Raw genomic sequence first — 12,308 nt, forward strand, 5'->3', positions numbered from 1 at the left:
GCTTTATCCACTGCGCCACCACAAGTCAGGCCTGATTTTATTTTATTAATGAGAGTATTTGTGGTCAGTGATGATGAGTGACAGGAAGGGCTCAGGACAACACTGTTGCTATGTGTCGGGACAGGACTTTTACAACACAATACAATACAATACTCAGGCCTTTTAACTGCAAGTCTTGCAAGTGTTTTCTCTAATGTCACCCCAGAGGACTGAGGAATCAAACATAGATTTCGCTTGTGGGAATTATTTATTCAATTGGATTCTGGAAAACCCATAAAAGTCTTGCATGATGAAGTATATAATTTGTACACTTTTCTTTTTCTTTATATAATTATATTTGCAAGTTAAGTATAAATTGTAGTCCATTAAAAGGGATTATGAAAATCAAATAGGGATTGTGTAAAATGCCAATATTACCACATTTTTTAGATTGTGAAAAATTACAATCTAAGATTTAATTGTAAGATTTTAAATTGAGATATAATGATATGTAACAATGTGTAAATCTAAGATGTGCCACATGCTGATTTGATACATTTATATATATAATATATATATTTCAGTATAGTTACAACCATAGCTTAAGTACATAATTATCATTTCTTTTTTGTGATGAGAACATTTAAGATCCAGCCCCTTAAGAATTTTGAAATATAGTCCTGGCTGTTGGTTAGAATGTTGTCCCACTGTGCCAAGGTTGTGGGTTCGATCCCCAGTTAGAGCAGGTACAAGAATCAACCAATAAGTGCATGAATAAATGGAAGAACAAATTGATCTTTCTCTCTCTCTCTCTCTCTCTCTCTCTCTCTCTCTGTCCTTCCTCCTTCTCTAAAATCAATCAATCAGTAAATATAAATGTTTTTTTAAAAGTTTTGAAGTATATAATACAGGGTTTTTGACCGACTGTAAGATTTAATTGAGTAAAGTCAGGAAGGGTCAATATATTATATTGTGACACATGGGATTTCCCTTTAAGAAAAGGATTTCCAAAAGAGGAAGATACGAAGAATTAATTCATTCTTTTTCTTTTTTGCTTCAAATGATAGATTCCAAGATTAAATCTAAGGTATCTGCCCTCCTCACAGAGGCTGGTTTGTTTTATATCTATGGTAGGTAGCATATCATTCTGGGGGTGGTAAGGGAGAAAAAAAAAAAAGCCTCTTAGCCTTAACTAAGATCTGTTTCAGGAAGAACACTGACTGATGATTAAAACACCATTGTATTTATTTGTCAAAGAACTCTTTTCCCTGCTGAGCGGCAAAAGTTGTTACTTTCCCCCACCCCCCACCCCCAGCAGCATCACTGTTAAATTCCTCACCAGTCAGGAGAGAAATGCAAACAGTTACCGTAATCTGGGGAAGCTTTCCATCCCAGCCCCAGGGAGACCTGCGCTCCTCTGGGGAGACCCGCTGGAGTTTCTCAGAGGCCAGCGAGCAGCGTGGCGGGCGAGAAGCACCCTCGCGGACATTTAATAAGGTTGAATTCAGATGTGCGCGGCCGCAGCAGCCTGGGCGTGTAAATTGCAGGAAGCGGCCCCAGAACTAAGGATGCTCCCTCCGAAGCTCTGTCAGGAAGGGGTGGGATCCAGGATCATAAATTGCCCTGCGGCTTTTCAGGAGTTTATGGGCTCCCAGGCCTCCTCCACAATAGCTTGCAGGATGACTCTTAACACCTCATTAAGGTTGTTTTTTACCAAATGCTAATGATAAAAAGGAACCCTAAAAGCCTGGTTCATTTTTTTTTTTAATTCTGAATCCTCTTCTCTGGATGATGTCTTTTTAAAGTCATAAAATGGAAATACAATAGAGAGCCCACATCTTGGGGAGACTCGTTACAATGTTCAGGTGGATAGAGTCCCGGGGAAGTCAAGGCGGGGGCCCTGGGGTGGGAAGCTGTCTTCCCCGCCTGGTCAGGGAGCCTGCCAAGCCTGCAGTCCCTACATCACCAACTAGGAAATATTATTTTCAACTTTTCTTTCTGATCTCAACACAGCTTTGCTAGTGGGGCCTCTTTACAAACTGTCTCTGAAGCTCTTGGAATGGCCTATGGCATCAATTAGAACCAAAACCATTTTTTTTTTCTTCAAAAGAGGGGTCAGCGCTAAAAAAGAAGACTACTGTATATTCATAAACCCTAGGACAGTGAGAAGAATTGCCGTATGTAAAATTGCCAGAAGCCCTGGAAGTTGCTTCTGGAATTCTGGTATGAGACAGGCCTTTAGACGTTCAACTTGGACCACCCCCCATTGGAGACCCACTCAGTCACTGTCCATCTGTGTGACGCTGGCATAGGGCCTCTCCTTTCTGTGCCCGACCTCCTGGTCTGTAAACCAAGCCTGCGAGTAGCTACCTCTGGGATAGTTCTGAAGACTTAATGAGAGGATGCCCGTAATATGTTTTGCATCGGACCAGGCAGACAAAGCCCTCGGTGACTCGTACTTCCTATCCATTCATTCATTCATTCATTCATTCAACAAACATTTCCTGGGCATCTATTTTGTGCCCCGCACGGTTCCAGCATCAGACCGACACAAAGTCTGCACCCTCCTAGCCTGACCTCTCAGTAATGGTTGGCCAAGGTGCAGAAAGGTAAGGAAGGGCACAAGGCAGAACTGTCGCTCTGCTTCTCGCAAGGCATGGGACTAGAGGTGAATCCTGCAAGCCCTGGGGGAAGGGGTCCCTCAGGAATTGTAGGCTTTTCTTTTTTAATGTTTGTTGTATTGATTTTAGAGAGGTGAAGGGAGAAAACAAGAGACAGCAACCTCTGTACTTCAGGATGACGCTGTAACCAACTGATCTATCCGGCCAGGACTGGAAACTCAGGCTCTTGCTTGTCTTAGAACAGAATCTCTCAACCTCAGCACTATTGACATCTGCATCCTAACAATTCTTTGTTGGTGGAAAGGGGGTTGCCCAGTGCATTGGAGGATGTTTGGCAGCAGCTCCTGGCTTCTACCCACTAGATGACAGTAGCACTGTCACCCCAAATTGTGACAAGGAAAAAATGTCCCAGACATTGCCCCGGGTGAACAAACATTGCTCTGGATGACTCTCTAAGGTTCTGCACCCTCGTTTCCTCTCTGAGCTGGAATAGCCACCCTTATCTGTGGTGCAGATAGTTAGATGTGAGAAGTGACTGAAATAAGGCTGGGCCAGACACACAGTGAGGCTCAATAAAAGTGATCTATGAGGCACTGGCTGGTTTGCTCAGTGGATAGAGTGTCAGTCAGTGTGCAGACATCTTGGGTTTGACCCCAGTCAGGGCACAATGAGAAACGACCATCGGCTTCTCTTCCCCTCCCTCTCCCTTCTCTCTCTCTTCCCCTCTCGCAGCCAGTGGCTCAGATGGTTCAAGTGTTGCGCTGAGGAGAGCTCAGAGGATTTGAGCATCGGCCCCAGATGGGGGGTGCTATGTGGATCCCATTTGGGGTGCATGCGGGAGTCTCTCTCTCTCTATCTCCCCTCCTCTCACTTAAAAAAGAAAGTGACCTATGAGCCATTGGGTGAAGCCACGGCTTCCCTGTGGCTGCAGGTACCCTGGATTTGGTAGGAAATCTCACTGCCTTATGTCTCGAGTGCTCCCCAGTGATGAGGTGAGCAGGATGGGGTTTGAGCAGCCACAGCCAATGGGCAGCTGTGAGTGATTTATTTACCATTCTTCCAACTTGGCCTTTCCCAATGAAAAGGTCCAGATAGTTATAGAAAATCAGACTTGACTTTTTTTTTTATATATATATAGACTTTATTCATATTAGAGAGAAGAGAAAGAGAGAAGGTGGGAAAGAGCAGGAAGCATCAACTCCCATATGTACCTTGACAGAGCAAGTCCAGGATTTCGAACCGGCAACCTCAGCGTACCGGATCCACGCGTTATCTACTGCGCCACCACAGGTCAAGGCCAGACTTGACTTTTTAACACGCAAACGCAATTCAGCCGCAAGTCCGACCCCTCTTGGGGCGGGGGGCCTACCTACCTGGTGAACCAGGAACATAGGCTTGCTCCCAAGTCTCTTTTTAAATTTTTATTTATTTATTTATTTTTTACAGAGACAGAGAGAGAGTCAGAGAGAGGGATAGACAGGTACAGACAGACAGGAACGGAGAGAGATGAGAAGCATCAATCATTAGTTTTTCATTGCGCATTGTATCACCTTAGTTGTTCATTGATTGCTTTCTCATATGTGCCTTGACCGCGGGCCTTCAGCAGACTGAGCAACCCCCTGCTGGAGCCAGGGACTTTGGGTTCAAGCTGGTGGGCTTTTCCTCAAACCAGATGAGCCCACACTCAAGCTGGCGACCTCGGGGTCTCGAACCCAGGTCCTCTGCATCCCAGTCTGATGCTCTATCCCAGGGGTCCCCAAACTTTTTACACAGGGGGCCAGTTCACTGTCCCTCAGACCATTGGAGGGCCAGACTATAAAAAAAACTATGAACAAATCCCTATGCACACTGCACAGATCTTATTTTAAAGTAAAAAAACAAAACGGGAACAAATACAATATTTAAAATAAAGAACAAGTAAATTTAAATCAACCAACTGACCAGTATTTCAATGGGAACTATGCTCCTCTCACTGACCACCAATGAAAGAGGTGCCCCTTCCGGAAGTGCGGCGGGGGCCGGATAAATGGCCTCAGGGGGCCGCATGTGGCCCGCGGGCCGTAGTTTGGGGACTCCTGCTCTATCCACTGCGCCACTGCCTGGTCAGGCCCAAGTCTCTTTTTGTGGGAAGCTTCTAGAAACTCCAGAAATTCCCATTTGTGCAGGAGGCGGGTGAAGAAAGAAGAAGGAGAAACAGAGCAGTTCCGAGCATGGGCTGCAGAGACACAGACCCCATCAGAGTGTGTGACCTTTGGCAAGTCACATCAGCTTTCTGAGCCCTGGTTTCATCACCTGGCCAGTGGGGAATGATCATGACGCCACACCGATCTGGTTGTGAGGACTAAAGGAGAAAAAGCAAGTCGTGATCTTGCCTGAGCCCCGGTGGAGCCCAGGAATCAGGAACTAAATAGGATTTTAAAAATGCTGTTGCCCTACTGAGTCCCAAGCTTTGCTTGTCCCCAAGGTACAGAGGCAACAGGGTGGCCAATTCGTCCAAGTTTGCCTGGGACTTAGACCCAAATATCTTGAGTCTCAGGAAATCCTGCAAGGACAGTTGCCACACACACACACACACACACCCCAAGAAAGGCGTTGGACGTGATTTTCAGGGGTTAGATTGTGACTAAGCTGGTCGTTTGGGAGAAGCCTGGAGCCCCCCTACCGCATGGGCCGCTGCCGGAGAGAATGCGCTTTGTGCGTTCGAGGGGAGGTTTACGAGCACTCTCCTTGAAGGTTTAATGGTCTCAGGTGATTTATCCTCTCTGGAGAGTCACTGCTCCGAGGAGAAACCTGCCCCTCCGAGCTTCTGCTTCCCTTTAGCCTCGACGCTTTCATCTTCCCGAGAGTGGTTGGTCTCCGTCCTCCTCCATAAATAACCTCGTTACGGCCACACAAAGGCAGGGCCCCCCGCCTGCAAGACTGGGCTCCTCAAATCGTGGTTTCATAAACCAGTCTGACCAGGACCTGGGATGCTCTTCAGGATCTACTGGGGGATAGCTGAAATGGGTGTAAGGATGCCGGGGGGATGGGGCGGTGGGTCCATGGGGTGACAAGCTCAGAATCACAGGTGACCTGTTCTCAAAAGTGGCAGCTTATCAAGGGGAAGTTCTCCACTCAGTGAACTTCCCCCCAGACATCTCTGAGTACCTAAAATACAAGAACGGCTTCCCACGGTGAAAAATCCTCTCAAATGAGGTGAGCAGTCCTAATGTCCATTAGAACTTTCCACAGGGAGAGACGTTTCCCAGGATGGAAGCAGCCCCCTGCAAGCGGCTGAAAGGCTGCTAGTGTGGGCAAGGAGCCTTCCCGTCCCAGAACCTCGGAAGGTGACCTTATCTGGAAACACAGTCACTGCAGATCAGAATCATGTAGTCAGTTACCAGTCGGGTAGGCCCTTAACCCTGCCACCGGCGTCCTTTGTAAGAAGAGAAGAGCCACAGCCCCAGAGACAGATGTGGTCACCATGGGAAACAGAGACAGAGACTGAGCGACGGAGCTGAAAGCCGAGGAGCAGGACCCTCGGCTGGGAGTCCCCCGAAGCTGGAAGAGGCTCCGGGAAGGCCTTCCCTAGAGCCTTCAGATGGCCTGGCTCTCCGGATGTCGTGATTTCAGACTTGCAGCCTCCAGAGCTGTGAGAGGTTACATCTCTGCTGTTTTAAACCTATCCAGTTTGTGGTCAGGTGTCATGGCAGCCCTAGGGAAACTAATACACCCTTAAAAAAGTTCAACCACTTGACACTCCTACCCACCAATAGGTGGGAGTTCCCGATGGCCCTTAAGTCTCTACCCTCAGCAACACGATGTTATCCATCTCTCTTTAAAAAGGACAAAACAACCTTTTGTTTTAGAATCATCTTAAATTATAGAAAAGTTGCAAAGATAGTACTGAGTTCTCACATGCCCTGCATCCAACTTCCCCGATGTTAACATTACCCTGGTGCTCTGGTCATGGCTAGGGAATTAGCATTGGTAAAACGCTACTGTGCAGACTGCAGGCTTCATTCGGATGACACCACTTTTTCCATTATTGTTGTTTTTCTGTTCCAAGATCCACATTGCTTAAAGCCCCCACTTTTTTTCAGACATGTTTTTATTTACTACCTGGTGGAAAACTGTTTGAGAAGAGTCCTTCTAATCTCTTAACAGAAGTTCCAATAATCTTGCATTTAGAAGAATTTCAAACATTTGAAGAAGTACAGAGTACCAGACCTGTTTTACAGGTTTAATAAATGTTCGTGTCTACAAGCTCACGATTCCTTCCCTGCCCTCGTAAAACATTAAAAACACTGAAGACCAAAAGCTGATGTTAGGCTGTGTACAATCCTGATAGTTCATGTCGATGATCCCACCTTCAAGCCAGCGACCCCGCGCTCAAGCTGTTGAGCCTGCGCTCAAACCAACAACCTCAGGGTTTCCGACCTGGGACCTCAGCTTCTAAGGTAGATGCTCTGTCCACTGGACTACCACCAGTCAGCCCCTCCTTCTTCCAGTTATTTTTTAATTGATTTTTGTTTTGTTTTTTTGTTTTTTTTAAGGCACACTCTTAGGTAAGAGGTGCCTTTTTTTTTTTAATTCATTTTAGAGGGGAGGAGGAGAGACAGAGAGAGAGAAGGGGGGGAGGAGCTGGAAGCATCAACTCCCATATGTGCCTTGACCAGGCAAGCCCAGGGTTTTGAACCGGCAACCTCAGCATTTCCAGGTCGACGCTTTATCCACTGCGCCACCACAGGTCAGGCACAGACATTCTTTTTTTAATTTTTATTTATTCATTTTAGAGAGGAGAGAGAGAGAGACAGAGAGAGAGAGAGGAGAAAGAGACAGGGGGAGGAGCTGGAAGCATCAACTCCCATATGTGCCTTGACCAGGCAAGCCCAGGGTTTCGAACCGGCGACCTCAGCATTTCCAGGTCGACGCTTTATCCACTGCACCACCACAGGTCAGGCCTTTTAATTGATTTTTAAAGAGAGAGAGAGAAACATCAATTTATTTTTTCATTTATTTATGCATCCATTGATTGATTCTTGTATGTGCCCTGACCAGGGATCAAACCCGCACCCTGGCGTGTCAAGATCACACTAACTAACTGAGCCACCCAGCCAGGGTTCACCTCACCTAGTTTTAAATTTGAATAACATTTATACCATGTCTTCTGACTAAAATGTGAGAAATCAATAATCTAAAGATGACTTCAGAAACCCTACGCATTTGGAAAATTTAAGACACATTTCTAAAAAAGTCATGGCTAAAAAGATAAATTCTTACTGAATTTTGAAATATTTATAACTCAAAACGTGGTTTGCAACTGAAGTAGTACCTAGGAACTTAAATGCTTCCATTTGAAAAGAATAGATGATGAGCCCTGGCCGGGTAGCTCAGTTGGTTAGAGCTTTGTCTCGACACACCAAGGTTGCGGGTTCAATCCTGGTCAGGGCGCATACGGGAATCAACCAATGAATATGCATAAGTCAATGGAACAGCAAAAGTTGGTGTCTCTCTCTGTTTTTCTCAAATCAATTTTTAAAAAGCCTGATAAAAATTGGCATTCAGTTAAAATATCAAAAAAGAACCAGAACAGCACAAATAAACAGTATTATGAGACTGTAACTCCATATGCAGCAAGGTTTTAAAATACAAGGACATTATGAACAATAATATGCTAATAAATTTGAAAACAAATAGATAAATGAATTCTTAAAAAAAAAAAAAAGAAAAGAAAAACTGCCTGACCTGTGGTGGCGCAGTGGATCAAGCTTCGACCTGGAACACTGAGGTTGCCGGTTCAAAACCCTGGGCTTCCCCGGTCAAGGCACATATGGGAGTTAATGCTTCCTGCTCCTCCCTCCCCCCTCTGTGTCTCCTCTAAAATGAATAAATAAATAAATTAATTAAAAAATAACTTTCCTAAATGAATTCAACCTATAGAATCAGGTTTTTCAAGAACTTAATAAGCTCTCGCCTGACCTGTGGTGGCGCAGTGGATAAAGCGTCAACCTGGAAATGCTGAGGTTGCCGGTTCAAAACCCTGGGCTTGCCTGGTCAAGGCACATATGGGAGTTGATGCTTCCTGCTCCCCCCCCCCACCCCTCTCTGTAATGAATAAGTAAAATCTTTTTTAAAAAATTAAAAAAATTAAAAAGAACTTAATAAACTCTCAATTTTTATGACCAAGCAAATGGTCAAGAAGAGCCAAGGAAATTCCCACGGAAAAGCAGATTGGGGGGAGACACGCCCTGCCAAACAGTGAACATCATTTAATAAATCTATCGTTACTCAGAGTAATATCGGTGTAGGGAGAGAACACAAGACCAGTAGAGTGAAGTGAAGAGCCCAGAAATATAGCCAAGGTGATATGGAAAATTATTATTATAATAAAATAGCACAGATCTATGAAGAATAAGAAAGAATAAATGAGCATCAACCTGGAACATTGAGGTTGTCGGTTCAAAAACCCAGGCTTGCACCTGGCCTGTGGTGGCACAGTGGATAAGGTGTCAAACTGGAACGCTGAGGTTGCCGGTTCAAAACCCGTGGCTTGCCCGGTCAAGGCACATACAAGAAGCAACTGTGAATTGGTGCTTCCCATTCCTCCTTCTCCCTGCCTTTCTCCTTCTCTCTGTCTCTTCTCTCTAAATCAATAAAATAAAATCTAAAAAAAAAAAAAAAGATTAAATTTAAAAAAAACAAAACAGACTTGCCTGGTCAAGGTACAAATGAGAGTTGATGCTTCCTGCTCCTTCCCCCTTCTCTCTTTCTCTCTTTTCTCTAAAATGAATAAATAAAGTCTTTATAAAAAATAAATACTAAACAGTACAAGATAATTAGCTATCCGGAGAGGAAAGCACGAACTTATGTCTCATCCTCATGTAATATACACTGCTCACAAGAATTAGGGGATATTTTATCGCTTCATATTCGTTTTGAAATATCTCCTAATTTTTGTGAGCAGTATAGAAATATCCATTCTAAAGGATGAGTTGCATGGTAGGTGAATTACATCTCAAAACAAAGTCTGTTCCAGGTGATGGAAGACTTGAAAGTTAAGGGCAAATGTCTGGGGTAAAATATAGGAAGAGTTATGAAATGTTATATTAGCTACAAAAGACAGAGATTCCATAAAGGAAAAAAATTGATAAACACACCTACATTAAAATGTAACAAATTGATAAGTACAGCTACATCAGGGGAGACCACAAAGAAGTTGAAAAGATGAGCTAGGCCCTGGCCGGGTAGCTCAGTTAGCTGGAGCGTCGTCCTGATGCACCAGGGTTGCAGGATTGATCCTGGTCATTTCTCTCTCTCCCCACCCCCTTTCCTCTCTATCTCTAAAAATCAATCAATAAATTTTTTTTTTTTTTTTTTTTTTTTTTTTTTTTTTTTTTTACAGTGAGAGAGAGTCAGAGAGAGGGATAGACAGGGACAGACAGAAACGGAGAGATGAGAAGCATCAATCATTAGTTTTTCATTGTGTGTTGCAACACCTTAGTTGTTCATTGATTGCTTTCTCATATGTGCCTTGACTGCGGGCCTTCAGCAGACCAAGTAACCCCTTGCTCGGCCCAGCGACCTTGGGCTCAAGCTGGTGACTTTTTGCTCAAACCAGATGATCCCGCGCTCAAGCTGGCAACCTCGGGGTCTTGAACCTGTGTCTTCCACATCCTAGTCCGACGCTCTATCCACTGCGCCACCGCCTGGTCAGGCAAAATTTTTTTAATTAAGAAAAAGAAAGGAAAAGTGAGCTAGTATCAGGGAGAAAATTAAAAGTTTATAGTTATTAGATGTCAGAATCAATAAAGAATTTCTACAAATCAGTAAGAAAAAATCCAAATAATATAATAGAAAATGGACTAAAAATACTTGAATGGGCATTTCACGAAACAAGAAGTATGAATGTCCAATAAATGTATAAAGCAATGACCAATCTCATTCATAATCAAGAAATGTGAATTAAACCCACCAAAGCGGAGACCAGGCACCTTCCGGGTGGTATAGCCTTACACATTCTTCTATGGAATCCTACTTCTCAGTCCCTTCCCCTGTTTTTCCCAGCGCCAGCTGCCCTCTCCACTGGCGATCAGTACTCTGTATCTGAGTCTGTTTCTATTTTGTTTGTTCATTTTGCTTTTTAGATTCTACATATAAGTGAAATCATATGGCGTTTGTCTTTTCTGTCTGAATAATTTCACTTAGCATAATACCCTCTAGGTCCATCTGTGCTGCAACAAGTGCTAAGATTTTATTTATTTTTATGGCTGAGTAATATTCCATTGTATATACATGTACCACCACTTTTTTATCTGTTTGTCTACTGATGGGCACTTGGGTTGCTTCCATATCGTGGCTATTGCTGCTCTGAACATAGGGATGGATGCCGATATTCTTTTCTTTTCTTTTTTTAGTGAGAGATAGGCAGGTAGACAGACAGACAGGGACAGACAGGAAGGGAGAGAGATGAGAAGCATCATCTCATAGTTGTGACACCTTAGTTGTTAATTGGTTGCTTTCTCATATGTGCCTTGATGGGGAAGAGGGGTTACTGCAGCTGAGCCAGTGACCTTGAGTTTCAAGGCAGCAATGTTAGGTTTTAAGCCAGCAACCTTTGGGCTCAAGCCAGTGATCATGGGGTCATGTCTATGATACCATGCTCTAGCTGGTGACCCCATACTCAAGCAGGTGAGCCCACGCTCAAGACAGTGACCTCGGGGTTTCAAACTCAGGTCCTCAGTGTCCCAGGCTGATGCTCTATCTGCTGCACCCCTGCCTGGGTGGAATCACTGCATCATAAGGCAGTTACATTTTTAATTTTTGAGGAACCTCCATACTATTTTCCATAGTAGCTACACCAATCTGCATTCCCCCCAAGAGTGCACCAGGGTTCCCTTTGCTCCACAAGTTGGCCAATACCTGTTGTTTGTTGATTTATTGATGAAAGCCATTCTGACAGGTGTGAGATGATATCTCATTGTGGTTTTAATTTCCATTTCTCTGGTGATCAGTGATGTTGAGCATCCTTTCATATGTCTGTTGCTCATCTGTATGTCCTCTTTGGAGAAGTATCTATTCAGGTCCTCTACCTATTTTTAATTTTCTTTAATTTTTTTTTTCTTTCTGAAGTTGGAAACAGGGAGGCAGTCAGACTCCCGCATGCGCCCGACCGGGATCCACCCGGCACGCCCACCAGGGGGCGATGCTCTGCCCATCTGGGGTGTCGCTCTGTTGCGACCAGAGCCACTCTAACGCCTGAGGCAGAGGCCACAAAGCCATCCTCAGTGCCCAGGCCATCTTTGCTCCAATGGAGCCTTGGCTGCGGGAGGGGAAGAGAGAGACAGAGAGGAAGGAGAGGGGGAGGGGTGGAGAAGCAGATGGGCGCTTCTCCTGTGTGCCCTGGCCGGGAATCGAACCTGGGACTCCTGCACGCCAGGCCAACGCTCTACCGCTAAGCCAACCGGCCAGGGCGAGGGCCTAATTTTTAAATTTTTATTTTAGAGAGGAAGAGAAAGAGAGAGATCAATTTGTTGTTCCATTTATTTATGCATTCATTGGTTGCTTCTTGTATGTGCCCTGACCAGGGATCAAACCTGCAACCTTGGCATATTGGGATGACACTCTAACCAAGTGAACTACCCAGGCAGTGCCCTCTGCCCATTTTTAAATTAGATTGTTTCGTGTTTGTTCTTTTGGTGTTTGTCAAATACTTTTTCTTCATCTATT

Source organism: Saccopteryx leptura, chromosome 5 (assembly GCF_036850995.1).
Source record: "Saccopteryx leptura isolate mSacLep1 chromosome 5, mSacLep1_pri_phased_curated, whole genome shotgun sequence".
Taxonomy (NCBI): domain Eukaryota; kingdom Metazoa; phylum Chordata; class Mammalia; order Chiroptera; family Emballonuridae; genus Saccopteryx; species Saccopteryx leptura.